The 11,879-nt window shown below is 41.8% G+C and overlaps 1 pseudogene; it reads left to right on the forward strand.

The window, feature by feature from the left end:
• The first annotated feature begins 8,618 nt into the window (after positions 1-8,618).
• Positions 8,619-11,372, forward strand: LOC137388403 (uncharacterized; annotated as a pseudogene).
• Positions 11,373-11,879: the final 507 nt, after the last annotated feature.

An 11,879-nucleotide genomic window follows, 5' to 3' on the forward strand; every position in this document is an offset into this window, starting at 1 on the left:
ACAGCTTGGTACGAGATCAAATTCTCTTCGGTGCAGAATATTTTTTCCAAGATTTTAAGATCTATAGCCGGATTTCCGACAAACACACAACACACATATTTTGAGAAATATATATATAGATACTGATCGTTGAGATGACAAGAATTATGACAATACGATTTTAGGTAGGCTGAGGCATGGTGTTTCCCTTGCACCATGAGCTGACTGATTGGATAGTGACTGAGGTCTTACCCGCTGTCGAGGTGGAACTATTTTATTTGTTTTCATGTAGCCAAGAAACTGATGAGGAACCTCTGCTTCGACATCGTTAGAAAGGGGGCTTGAACTGGGGGGATTTTACCAAATTTGAGGATGCGTCTCATTGAAACAATTGGGAAACAACAGGGCACACAGATTATACCAACGGAAATGAATTGTGATATTATTTTTATCTAAGGTTCGTTTGGCTGAATTTGCTTTAATAATTGATTTTGTACGATAAAACACAGAAGTCTCTTCTTCCAAATTATACATCATCTGCAGGAGATAGGCACTTTACGATTTTATAAGCGAACCCCAGAGTTTGTCACCAGAGGCAAGTATTGATCCCTTATCCACGGTATGAAGTTCACATTGATTATGATTACGATATCAGTGATACAATGTAAAGGTTTTTGCAATTTGAAGAAATTTTAATTTTATATTGTAATTTTGTCACCTAAAAATATCTAAAATTTTGTTAAGTGAAAAAATCGACGGGTTTTTTCACCTAAAAATTTGCAGACAGATAACAGCTGACTGGTAACCAATAAAAATCTTTTGAGGAAATTTTATAAGGTACTTGTCTGCTTATGATTACTATGCATAGCCGTTAAATCAATCTAAACTAGTACAGCTAGTCATGATAACTCTCTAAACTAGTACAGCTAGTCATGATAACACTCTAAACTAGTACAGCTAGTCATGATAACACTCTGAACTAGTACAGCTAGTCATGATAACACTCTGAACTAGAACAACTAGTCATGATAACACTTTAAACTAGTACAGCTAGTCATGATAACTCTCTAAACTAGTACTGCTAGTCATGATAACACTCTAAACTAGTACAGTTAGTCATGATAACACTCTAAACTAGTACAACTAGTCATGATAACACTCTAAACTAGTACAGCTAATCATGATAACACTCTAAACTAGTACAACTTCTCATGATATCACTCTAAACTAGTACAGCTAGTCATGATAACACTCTACACTAGTACAGCTAGTCATGATAACACTCTAAACTAGTACAGCTAGTCATGATAGCACTCTAAACTACATGTAGTACAGCTAGTCATGACAACACTCTAAACTAGTACAGCTAGTCATGATAACACTTTAAACAAGCCCAGCTAGTCATGATAGCACTGTAAACTAGTACAGCTAGTCATGATAACACTCTAAACTAGTAAAGCTAGTCATGACAACACTCTAAACTAGTACAGCTAGTCATGATAACACTGTAAACAAGCTCAGCTAGTCAGGATAGCAATCTGAACTCGGTACAAATAATGACAGTACCTCTACTAGCGCTTTGGCTTATCAAACTATACAGGCTAATGTTATAACTACAGTCGGTTTGTTCACTATTTAACGCAGTGTCAATGTTATGCTGGACCAGTTGCTAGAGTCAGTTGAGTTTGTGCGAGACCAGATAACCGCTGTTTAAAGTGTTAGGAGTGTCAATATACTTCGTATCTTCAACACCTGGTCTGATTGGCTGCTATGAAGCTCTTTTTGTATCTTGGTTCCATGCGAACAATGATGTCCCGTTTGGTGAGTCTCTATGCTAGCTAAACACAACATGTCAGTGGGTGTTTGATTAAAATAGAAGCAGATCAAAGCAAGCAATTCAAATTTGCCATATAACCTGGATGTTTTTACCGAATCGGACTTTTTGGCAGTAAGTGTAACTGACAGAAAATTTCCAGCGACTGAATCCAACTGCACAGTGGAAACAATGCTTTTACGGGCAGTTAGTAAGCCAAACATACTTTCCACTTCAGCAGCTAGCCGGGTAGCTAATCGAGATACATCAATTACACCAGAGCAGCTTGATTAGATCAGAGCAACAAAAATTGTGGCTTTAAATTATTCATTCCGCTTTTTAGTCCAGCTAAAGGATCTGAAGAAGTAAACATCAACAAAAGACAAAGATTGAGATATCCAACTTCTGAGACAAAGGGACAAGTAACCGAGAATTTCATTGGCACAATTGGTTGATGATGATAGTGAGTCTGAGACGTAGAAGTGCAATGAAGAATTAAACCCAGAAAACATTGTAGTAATTTTTTGTTGATACGGTACGCTTCAAAGAATAGATTGGTTCACTATGTCGGAATCATAGAGGAAACAAATGTACCTGAAAATATTTAATTGGTGAAGTTCTTATAAAGTACAAACTGAAAGGATATACTTCATAAATGTTGATGAAAGATGCGATGTTGATGATACACAAGTTATCATGGTCTTCCCCCTTCCCGTCTACTAAGTATGCTGGGACTCAGAGACTGGCAAAACAGTTTTTCTTTGGTGTTCATTTAAGTCAATACATTTAGATTCGAACCATATAACTCTAAATACATGCACATATTTGTGCCTATGCAAATTAAGGTTTAAATAAAATATTTGAAATGGACTTGTTTTTATTGTTTCATACTACTTAAATTTTTAATATTTTAACAATTTATGATTTTAAAAAATATGCAAAAAATAGACTTGTTTTTGTTGTTTAGTGCTACTACAGTTGTTTAATATATAGTCCCAATGTACCCCGCTACTGTCCCAATGCACCCCGGTATCGGGGTATCGGGTTTCTAATCCTGTGGACAGTAGAAATGTATCAGAAAAATGAGGATGCATTTTAAAATATTCATCCAATAGTATTATGATTATAACAAAAGATGCTTAACATAATACTTCATAATTTACTTGAGTCACATCTGAGTTCTACAAAATGGTTCATTTGAATGAATAATGTCTGAATTTTGTCCCAATGCACCCCCCCCCCTCCCCTATAGTGTATTACTCTAATCAATGATATACAGCCCCCTTGGGGGCCGTATATCATTGCTCTAATATATGCTTATTATTTAAAGCAATTCCATACCTACACAACTTGCAAAGGCACTGAATAGATAGTGTAAAGTAAGTTAGTTAATGCAATCAGTTACTCATAGATAAGATAGATAGTCATACTGGGGGTGTATTAGATTGGTGTGATGGGAAGCTAATCGACTGTCATCAACTTTGGGTTGTACTATCCGGCGTTGCCTGAGTAATAAAAAAGTCTTTGGACAGAAAATTTATTTTTATATAACATTTACCATTGTAACTTTTAAACTTTGTATCGGGAAAAAATATTTTTAAGCAGTTCAAATGAATAAGGAGGAAAAATAAAACAACTGTAAAGGTTTCCAAGCTTTTCAAACAACTACAACTTTTAAATTTCATATCATGAAATAAGTGTTCTGTTAAAATAAATTAGGAAAAAAAATAAAACTGTAAATTTGTTTAAATGTAAAATAATTAGCAAGGAATGGCTAAATATAATCTGTTTAGCTATGATTACAATAAAAAATTGTTTAATAAATACAGTAATAAAAAAAAGTCTGTTTTATTTTTATATAATTATAATTTAGTATATTTAACTATAATTTTTTTTAAATATAACAACATTTGTCATTCTAACTTTAAAACTTTTTGCTTGCCTACATCAAGCAAGGATATCCACTAACTAGTGGACATCTTTGCTTCAAGCAAATCTATGTATTTGATTGATATGTATTGAAATGTAATATTACATACAAGGGCTGTTTGTGGACTGTGGTGTCAATGAACCGCTCTATCACTAAACAATGTCAATACTTTCAGTTGGTGGCAGTCGATTAGCTTCTCATCACACATATGTAACACAACCCCAGTATGACTATCTATCTTATCAATGAGTAACTGATTGCATTAACTCACTTACTTAACACTATCTATTCAGTGCCTTTAAAAGTCATGTAGGTATGGAATTTCTTTAAATACTAAGCATATATTAGAGTAATAAACTATAATCATCATTTCTTCAATATGAGCAATAACTACTATCTTAACTGTGGAAATTCATGATCATTGTTTAACCATTCTCATGGCTGATGGTGTTGATCTAGTTTGTACTACTGTTGACTAGCGCAAAAAGAGTGGTAGCCTAAACGCTCCTTGTTGGCACCGGAAACGCTCGTGTTGTTGAATACACTGTTATCACTCTAAGGGGCAAAAAGAAATAACTCTATGGGTCGGATCGGTTCATCCATAACTAACGCTGCTGTCTCAACTGCATCAGCCCAATTATGGTGCAGAAGCGAATACACGACTGCGAAAATTAGCTGATTGGGTTAAATAAAGCAGTGTAAGTATTTGATGTTTTTTTTAGTTTGCAAAAAGACTTTATCGATATTTCAGTTGTTAAGGAGTTATTTCACCTAGTTATTGATTAGTCTAAATCGGTTTGGGTAGCAGATGTGTTAAATAGAGCAGCTATGTGAATGCCCTACAAGCCCAAACATCAATATATGTAACAAACTTGTACTGGCTAACTTTCCGTTTATATACAACCTTAGCCGTAGGCTACTATATAGCTGTACTACCCGGCGTTGCCTGGATAATAAAAAGTCATTGGACAATAAATTGATTTGTGTTTAACGTATAAAAAAGGCCATTTTAAACCTTCAAATTACATATTTTGACAAAAGTGTTTTGTTTAGTTGAAATAAATTACGAGAGAAAATAAAAACAACTGCAAAGGTTTTCAAACTTTTTCAAACAAATGTAACTTGTAAACTTCATAACTTGAAATAGGTTTTCATTGAAATAAGATAAGATGATAAATAAAAATTTAAAGGTGTTTAAATGGGAATGTGAAATCATTAGCAAGTAATGGCTACGTATAGTATGTTTTGCTACGATTGCAATTAAAGATTAATTAATATACAGTTATATGATTTTAATTTGTTTCGGTATTGGCATGCAAAACTTGGCATGCCAACACCAGCATGCAAAAATATTGTAGGCTATAGGCGTACATAGAGTGGCATAGAAACCTATAGTAATTAAGTCATGCAATCACCTCCTGGTATAAATCATCAAAATCATCATCATTGAAAATAGTAACAAAACAATATGTTAACCTTAGCAACCGCATATACCTACAATGATATTAGTGCATTTTGTGGTTATGATCTGCAAGATTATATAAAATTACTGTACAATGAACGGCGTTGAGAGTTTTTACCTTTAAGACAGCTATCATTTATTCACTTTGTTGACTTTTATCGCAACGGATAACGCTGAACTTGCCATAGCGAGCAGCATATATCTCTTAACAATGTATGTAATCAGTACACCAATCGCCAAATTTCACATTCATAGATAAATTACATGTATTGTTGATACCGTGAGGCTGAACAAATTAGCCCTAACGAAAAAAAGACAAAAAATCATTTGTTACATATACTTAGGTCTCAAAATATTTCTTATAGAGGTGTTTGCGTCAAAAAGGTCGGTTTAATGAAATTAAGACCAATAAAAGGCTTAAAATTCAGCTACAATTTTATGTCATTTTTGTTGTATTTGTGGCAAGTCCACTATTTTGATTGGTACAAAAATAAAGGTTTACGGTCTAAACTGAAATCACGAGTGTTCTGATTTATTAAACTGTAAGTTACTAAGTAAAAATAACGCAGTACCAGACTGCCAGCCGTGACACTCCAAAACCTCTCCTTATGTCACCCTTACTCCACCTGCATGTTTTACCAGAAAACACCGTAGTGCCAGACTACACCAGTAGGGTTACTCACGAGTCACCAAGACTCAGAAAGACTCATAACAATCCTTTCTAAAATACGACAAGCACAGAGTCACAAGCTACGCGAACGTAGCTTGGATTCCCAATGACAACATGGCTGTTTTTGCTCGTCCGGTGGCGCATGCCCACGAACCCTTCCGAGCTATCGGCGGGCACCACGTGGCTACTAACTCACATTTCCTCTAGCTTTTAAGAAGCTACCAGCTATCCCTCATAGTCATCCAAATACCGGAGACGCCGTCGCTCTCGCTGCGACCGCTTGAGCATTGACGGTTGAAGCTCAGGTTCATCAGGATCTAAATCCCCGGACGGAACCCCAGCAGTCTGAGGCTCACTATCCATGTTTTGAACTTCATCCTCGGCAGTCTGAGGACCCTCCTCCACATCCCCCTCCGAGACCTCAGCCACCTCACAGGGATGCAGCTGAGGCGGTGGGGGAGCAGCAGAACCGCGTAATCTATCTAGATTAGGCCGGCCGTCTTTGACCAGTTCTCGGATGCCATTTTCCCTACTACGGTCAGTGCCAAACCGCCGTTTGCGGACATCCCTCACATGCCTCGGCATGCCATCCACGCACACGTTGTGCTTTGAAACGTCTACGGTAATCACTCCCGGTGCCCACTGCCTAGTGCACGACGAAGTCGACGGTTTCACCCACACCTCATCGCCGACAGCAAACTTGCCTTGACTGACCTCATCTAACCCGCGTAGATTGACGTCAAAAGGCACTCACCATGAATATCGATACAGATTATTCGAGGGTACCGAACCCCCATCTGTACCCTTGCGAAGCGTGACATTATACCAGAACGCCGCCTCCTCGGGGCTAATTCTTTCCCTCTCAGCAATCTTCTTGATTGTCTGGTGATTCCTCTCAACGATTCCGTTGCCACTCGGGGCGTAAGCGGCACGAAATCTCGGAGAAATCCCCCACTCGTCAGCGAACTGTGCAACAGTTGCTGACCTAAACGCCATGGAATTGTCCATTAACAATTCGTCACATGGCCCTCGCTCAATTACGATCGCGCGTAACTGAGCCACGATGTGCGCTGCTGTCTCACTTGGCAAGCGGCGCTAGATAGCGAAACGTGACGGTCCGCAATCAACCATGGACAGGAACACCTGGCCGCCATAGTGAGTCACGTCTATGACCACCCGGCACCAGTTCCCCTCGACAGCCAAGCTGCCTGTTTCCACGAGGTTCTCACCTCTCGGAGCCTGGTCAACGCGCTGACAGGCCTCACAGCCAGCCAGCTCGCGTTTGACCTGCTCCCGTGTCAAGTCACTGCGTACTTGCTGAGCAAGGTACAGTGTTCTCTCGACACCCAGATGGTGAGGCAAATGAGCCGCCCACACAGCATCCCCGAGGGTCTCGCCGGTGAAGATGGCAGCAGCCATGCTCTCGGTCTCACCTCCACTCATCCTATGATGCCCGAGCCACTTCTTGGGCACCCTCCTCACCCTATCCGCCTTGTTCTCCACAGTAGGTACAAGACGCATAGTGACCGATAAGCCGTACTCGGTGATTGTATCACGGATCACCCCCAGCCGACGCTTCACCAGCATCTCTGCAGCACCTTTCGCGTGAACACGATTGTGCCCGTCAATTGTATTTGACATCCAATTGACAACTGTGAGAGAGTCAACCGCCAAGGTGAAGGTCTTGAACCCCCACGCGATAGCCAGGTTAACACCTCATCCCACAGCTTCCAATTCAGCAACATTGATGTGTGAATGGTCTGACTCCTTCCTCAGCCACGGCGCATACTCAACAATGCTGCCATCAACCTCGATTGCCACACCGAGGCCCAGAGAGCTAGCATCTGTCTACACAACGACCGAACCGTTTGGTCTTACCTGCCACGGACCCCTAACAGGGTCCTCCTGACATACCCTTGTGTAAAGCTCACTAGCTAGCGAGCTGACCTCCTTTTCAAAAGGGGCATCCCAGGCTCCGTTGCATCCCAGGCGCTTCAAGAAGCTGCAATAGGGCCGCAACCACCCAGCCACTGGGTAATGACCGACAAGTCGGCCACAAAACGAGAAAAGCTCTCTCTTAGTCAGCCCAGCTGGCTCAAGATGAATTTCAGAGAGTGCAGTTCCCCTCGACATCTGCAAATGTCCACGAGCATTTCCCTTCAGAGAAATGCCCAACAACCGACTTCCATCAAGGCCCTCCGGCTCTTTCGTCGCCAGTCCATATTTAGCAAGGTGCTTCCTCAGCTCCTCCACGCCAAGCACAGACTCCTGCACCACTATACCGTCGATATAGTGGTCAGTCCCTCGTCGGACCCGCTCGTCGAGCGAAAGAACCTTGCCTAGGATTTTGGTCATGATCCTAGGCGCACACGAAAGCCCGAAGCCTAAACGTGTCAGCGCATAAGGGACCCCCTTATACTTCACGACCTGGTATTTCCACAGGTCCTCCGAAACATGGATTTGTAGGTACGCGGACTTGAGGTCAACTACCCCAAGTCTGCCACGCAACTGTCTCCACTTCCGGATTTTCTACGACAAGCACAGAGTCACAAGCTACGCGAACGGAGCTTGGATTCTCAATGACAACATGGCCGTTTTTGCTCATACAGTGGCGCATGCCCACGAACCCTTCCGAGCTATCGGTGGGCACCACGTGACTACTAACTCACAAACTGAATAGTTTCTCTGCTAGAATTAATGCACAACAGCTTCAAACAAACAATCTAACATGGTGGCAGCGTAAATAGTTACCCACTCGTCTATTATGGATGGTATTTCGCCTCCGGGTCAGCTTGATTTGAGATCTAAGGACATTGCTGGTGAATGGAGAAAATGGTCCAGGGCTTTTGAGGATTATCTTCTAGCTATTGATGTGACTGCAGGGATTTTGGCTGCTGAGAAACGAAAGTTAGCTTTGTTTCGCCATGTCGGTGAGGAAGATGTGCGTGAAGTGTACAGTCAAATGGAATTCACTAAGGTGGTAGATGGTGAGACTAAGGATATAGATGAGGGTACAGAAGGCAGGAAATTGAAGGATATCCTAAAGAGATTCCGTGAGTACTGTAACCTGAGATCTGGCATTGTAATATCCAGGTAAGAATTCCATAACAGTTCCCAGAATGGTGAGACTGTAGATGTTTATCTCATGAGGCTGAGGCGTTTGGCAGAAAGTTGTGATTTTGGTGATCAACGTGATTCCCTCGTGAGAGACAAGCTGCTGTTCGGACTGGATGATAGCAAGACTATAGAGAAATTGATGAGAGAGTCCGATGAGAAACTTTTGTTAGATTTCGTTATCAGGGCTATTCGAGTAGCTGAGGCAGCTAAGGTGGCAAAGTCGAGTGAGAAATTGTCTTCTGATGTGAATGCGATTGCTCTTGGAGGTAGACAAAAAATAGGTCGTCCAACTAATATGGACCAAAGAAAGGCTAAGGTACACTGCGGAAAGTGTGGGAAAGAGCATTTCCCAAACAGATGCCCTGCGTTTGGTTATAAGTGCTACAAGTGCAAAGGAAAAAACCACTGGGTTAGTGTTTGCAGAGGTGAACCAGCTGTTGATGAGTTGTCTGAGGATGAGAATAACTCTACTCAAGATGTCTATTTTGGAGAAATAGTGCAGATAGATAATGTTGACACAGGTTCGTGGTATTTGGTTCTCAATGTTGGTACGAGAGAGAAGTCTAAGCAGTCTGTTAAGTTCAAGCTTGACACTGGTGCGGCGTTGAGTGTATGTGGACCTAAACATGTGATTGGTCAGATGAAACCGACTAACAAAAGGTTATTTGGACCAGGTCGAACACCACTGAAATGTCTGGGAGTTATTAGTTCTCTTGTCGGCACAGGTGATCGTGTTCTTTCAGAAGACATCTACGTGGTCAATAATCAGACTGTACCGCTTCCGAGTAGAAAAGCCTGTGAGAACCTTCAGCTGGTTACAGTAGACAAGAAAAAGTGTGCTGTTGAATTGGTGACCGTGAGCAAACAGCTGTTCCAAGGTCTAGGAAAAGTCGCTAGAGAGTATTCTATCACTATGGAAGATGATTCAAAGCCTTTTGCTATCAATGTTCCCCGTCCTGTACCTTTTCCGTTACGCGATAAAGCTAAACTGGCCATAGAAGATATGGTACAGCAAGGTGTAATAACAGCCGTAGAGGAATTAACCCCGTGGGTAGCGCTGATGGTGGTAGAACCCAAACCAGGTCAGGACAAGGTTAGAATTTGCACGGACTATACCGAACTAAACAAGTTTGTTATGAGAGAAATTCACCCCATGGCCACTGTCGAAAATAGTCTGGCTTCTATTGATCAGGCGAAGATCTTTTCCAAGATCGACGCCAATAGTGGCTTTTGGCAGATTCCGTTGGATGCAGAGTCCAGCAAACTTACAACATTCCTGACTCATCAGGGACGATATCGATATCTTTGTTCACCTCAAGGTCTATGTAGTGCACCAGAAATCTTTCAAGCAGAGATGAGCAGAATACTGAAGGATATAGCAGGCGTAGTCATTCATATGGATGATATTCTTGTGTTTGGTCAGACTAAGGAAGAGCATGATTCGAGGCTGAGAGAGGTTCTGGGTAAAATCGAATAGGCAGGTCTCACATTGAACGAGTCAAAGTGCGTGTTTAGAGTGAAACGTGTGTCTTTTCTGGGGCATCTGATTGATGAGCAAGGTATACACGCTGGCCCTAAAATACAGGGAATTTTGGATGTCCCAACGCCTACCGATGTTAAAAGTGTGAGGAGCTTTTTTGGCCTAGTGAATCAGTATGCCCGATTATCCTGCCGCCTAGCAGAGGTGAGCAAACCCATCTGTGAGCTCTTACAGAAAGACATTGTTTGGACAAGGGGAAAGGCACAGGATGATGCTTTCCAAGGCATCAATGAGCTGTTCAAAGAGGCTCCTGTGTTAGATGCTTACAACTCGCATAGAGAAACCATCATATCAACGGACGCAAGTAATCATGGACTGGGTGCCACCCTGAGTCAAGTTCAGGATGATGGTTCAAGAGGATTGGTTGCAGCTGCGAGTCGGTCATTGTCTGAGACAGAGCAGCGCTATGCTGCTATCGAGAAAGAAGCCCTTGGGGTATGTTGGGCGATGGAAAAGTTTTTGCATTACATACTTGGTATGAAGAGTGTGGTTATCGAAAACCACAAACCACTGATCAGTCTCTTTGGCAACAGATTCTTGGACAAGTTACCTCCCCGAATCCAGAGTTTCAAGCTGAGACTGCAACGTATCCAGTATACTATCCAGCATATTTCTGGTGTTCGTAACTCCTCAGCTGATGCGCTGTCTAGGTTTAGTATCTCAAGTGGAGAGGAGGTTGATGAGCTAAGAGAGGAGGAGGCCACACACTTTGTTAACGAAACGGTGGTATTGAACGGTCTGGATAGTCGACTGGAGGAGATGAAGGCTGCTCAGAGGGATGATGAGGGGCTCCGGAAGGTAGTCAGTCTGGTGAAAGATGTATTTGTCCTCAGTGGACAGCGCTCTGAGACCATACTATGATTGCAAGGAACTTCTAACAGTGAATAAGGGCTTCCTTATGCTTGGAAGTAGGCTTGTAGTCCCTCTCTCGGAGCGTTACAGGGTGCTTCAGGACATTCACCAGGGCCACTTGGGGATCACCAAGTGTCAATCTAGAGCGCGGAACAGTGTATGGTGGCCGTCTATGGCCAAGGCTATCGAGTTCATGGTATCTCAGTGTCAGGTCTGTAAAACTGAGGCTAACAAAGTTGTTGAACCACTGCGACCTATTGCCACTCCTGATAGACCGTGGCAAATAGTAGGAACTGATTTGTTCCAGTTCAAAGGAGCAGTGTACTTACTGGTAGTCGACTATTATTCCAGGTATCCAGAAGTAGCACTCCTCGATGATGGTACTACCTCTAGAAAGATCATCACCCATCTAGAGAGCTTCTTTTCCCGGCATGGGATACCGGATGCAGTAGTCTCGGACAATGGTCCGCAATATGCTAGCACAGAATTCTCCAGTTTCACTGCAGAGTATAAGTT

This window comes from Watersipora subatra, chromosome 2 (genome assembly GCF_963576615.1).
Source record: "Watersipora subatra chromosome 2, tzWatSuba1.1, whole genome shotgun sequence".
NCBI lineage: Eukaryota > Metazoa > Bryozoa > Gymnolaemata > Cheilostomatida > Watersiporidae > Watersipora > Watersipora subatra.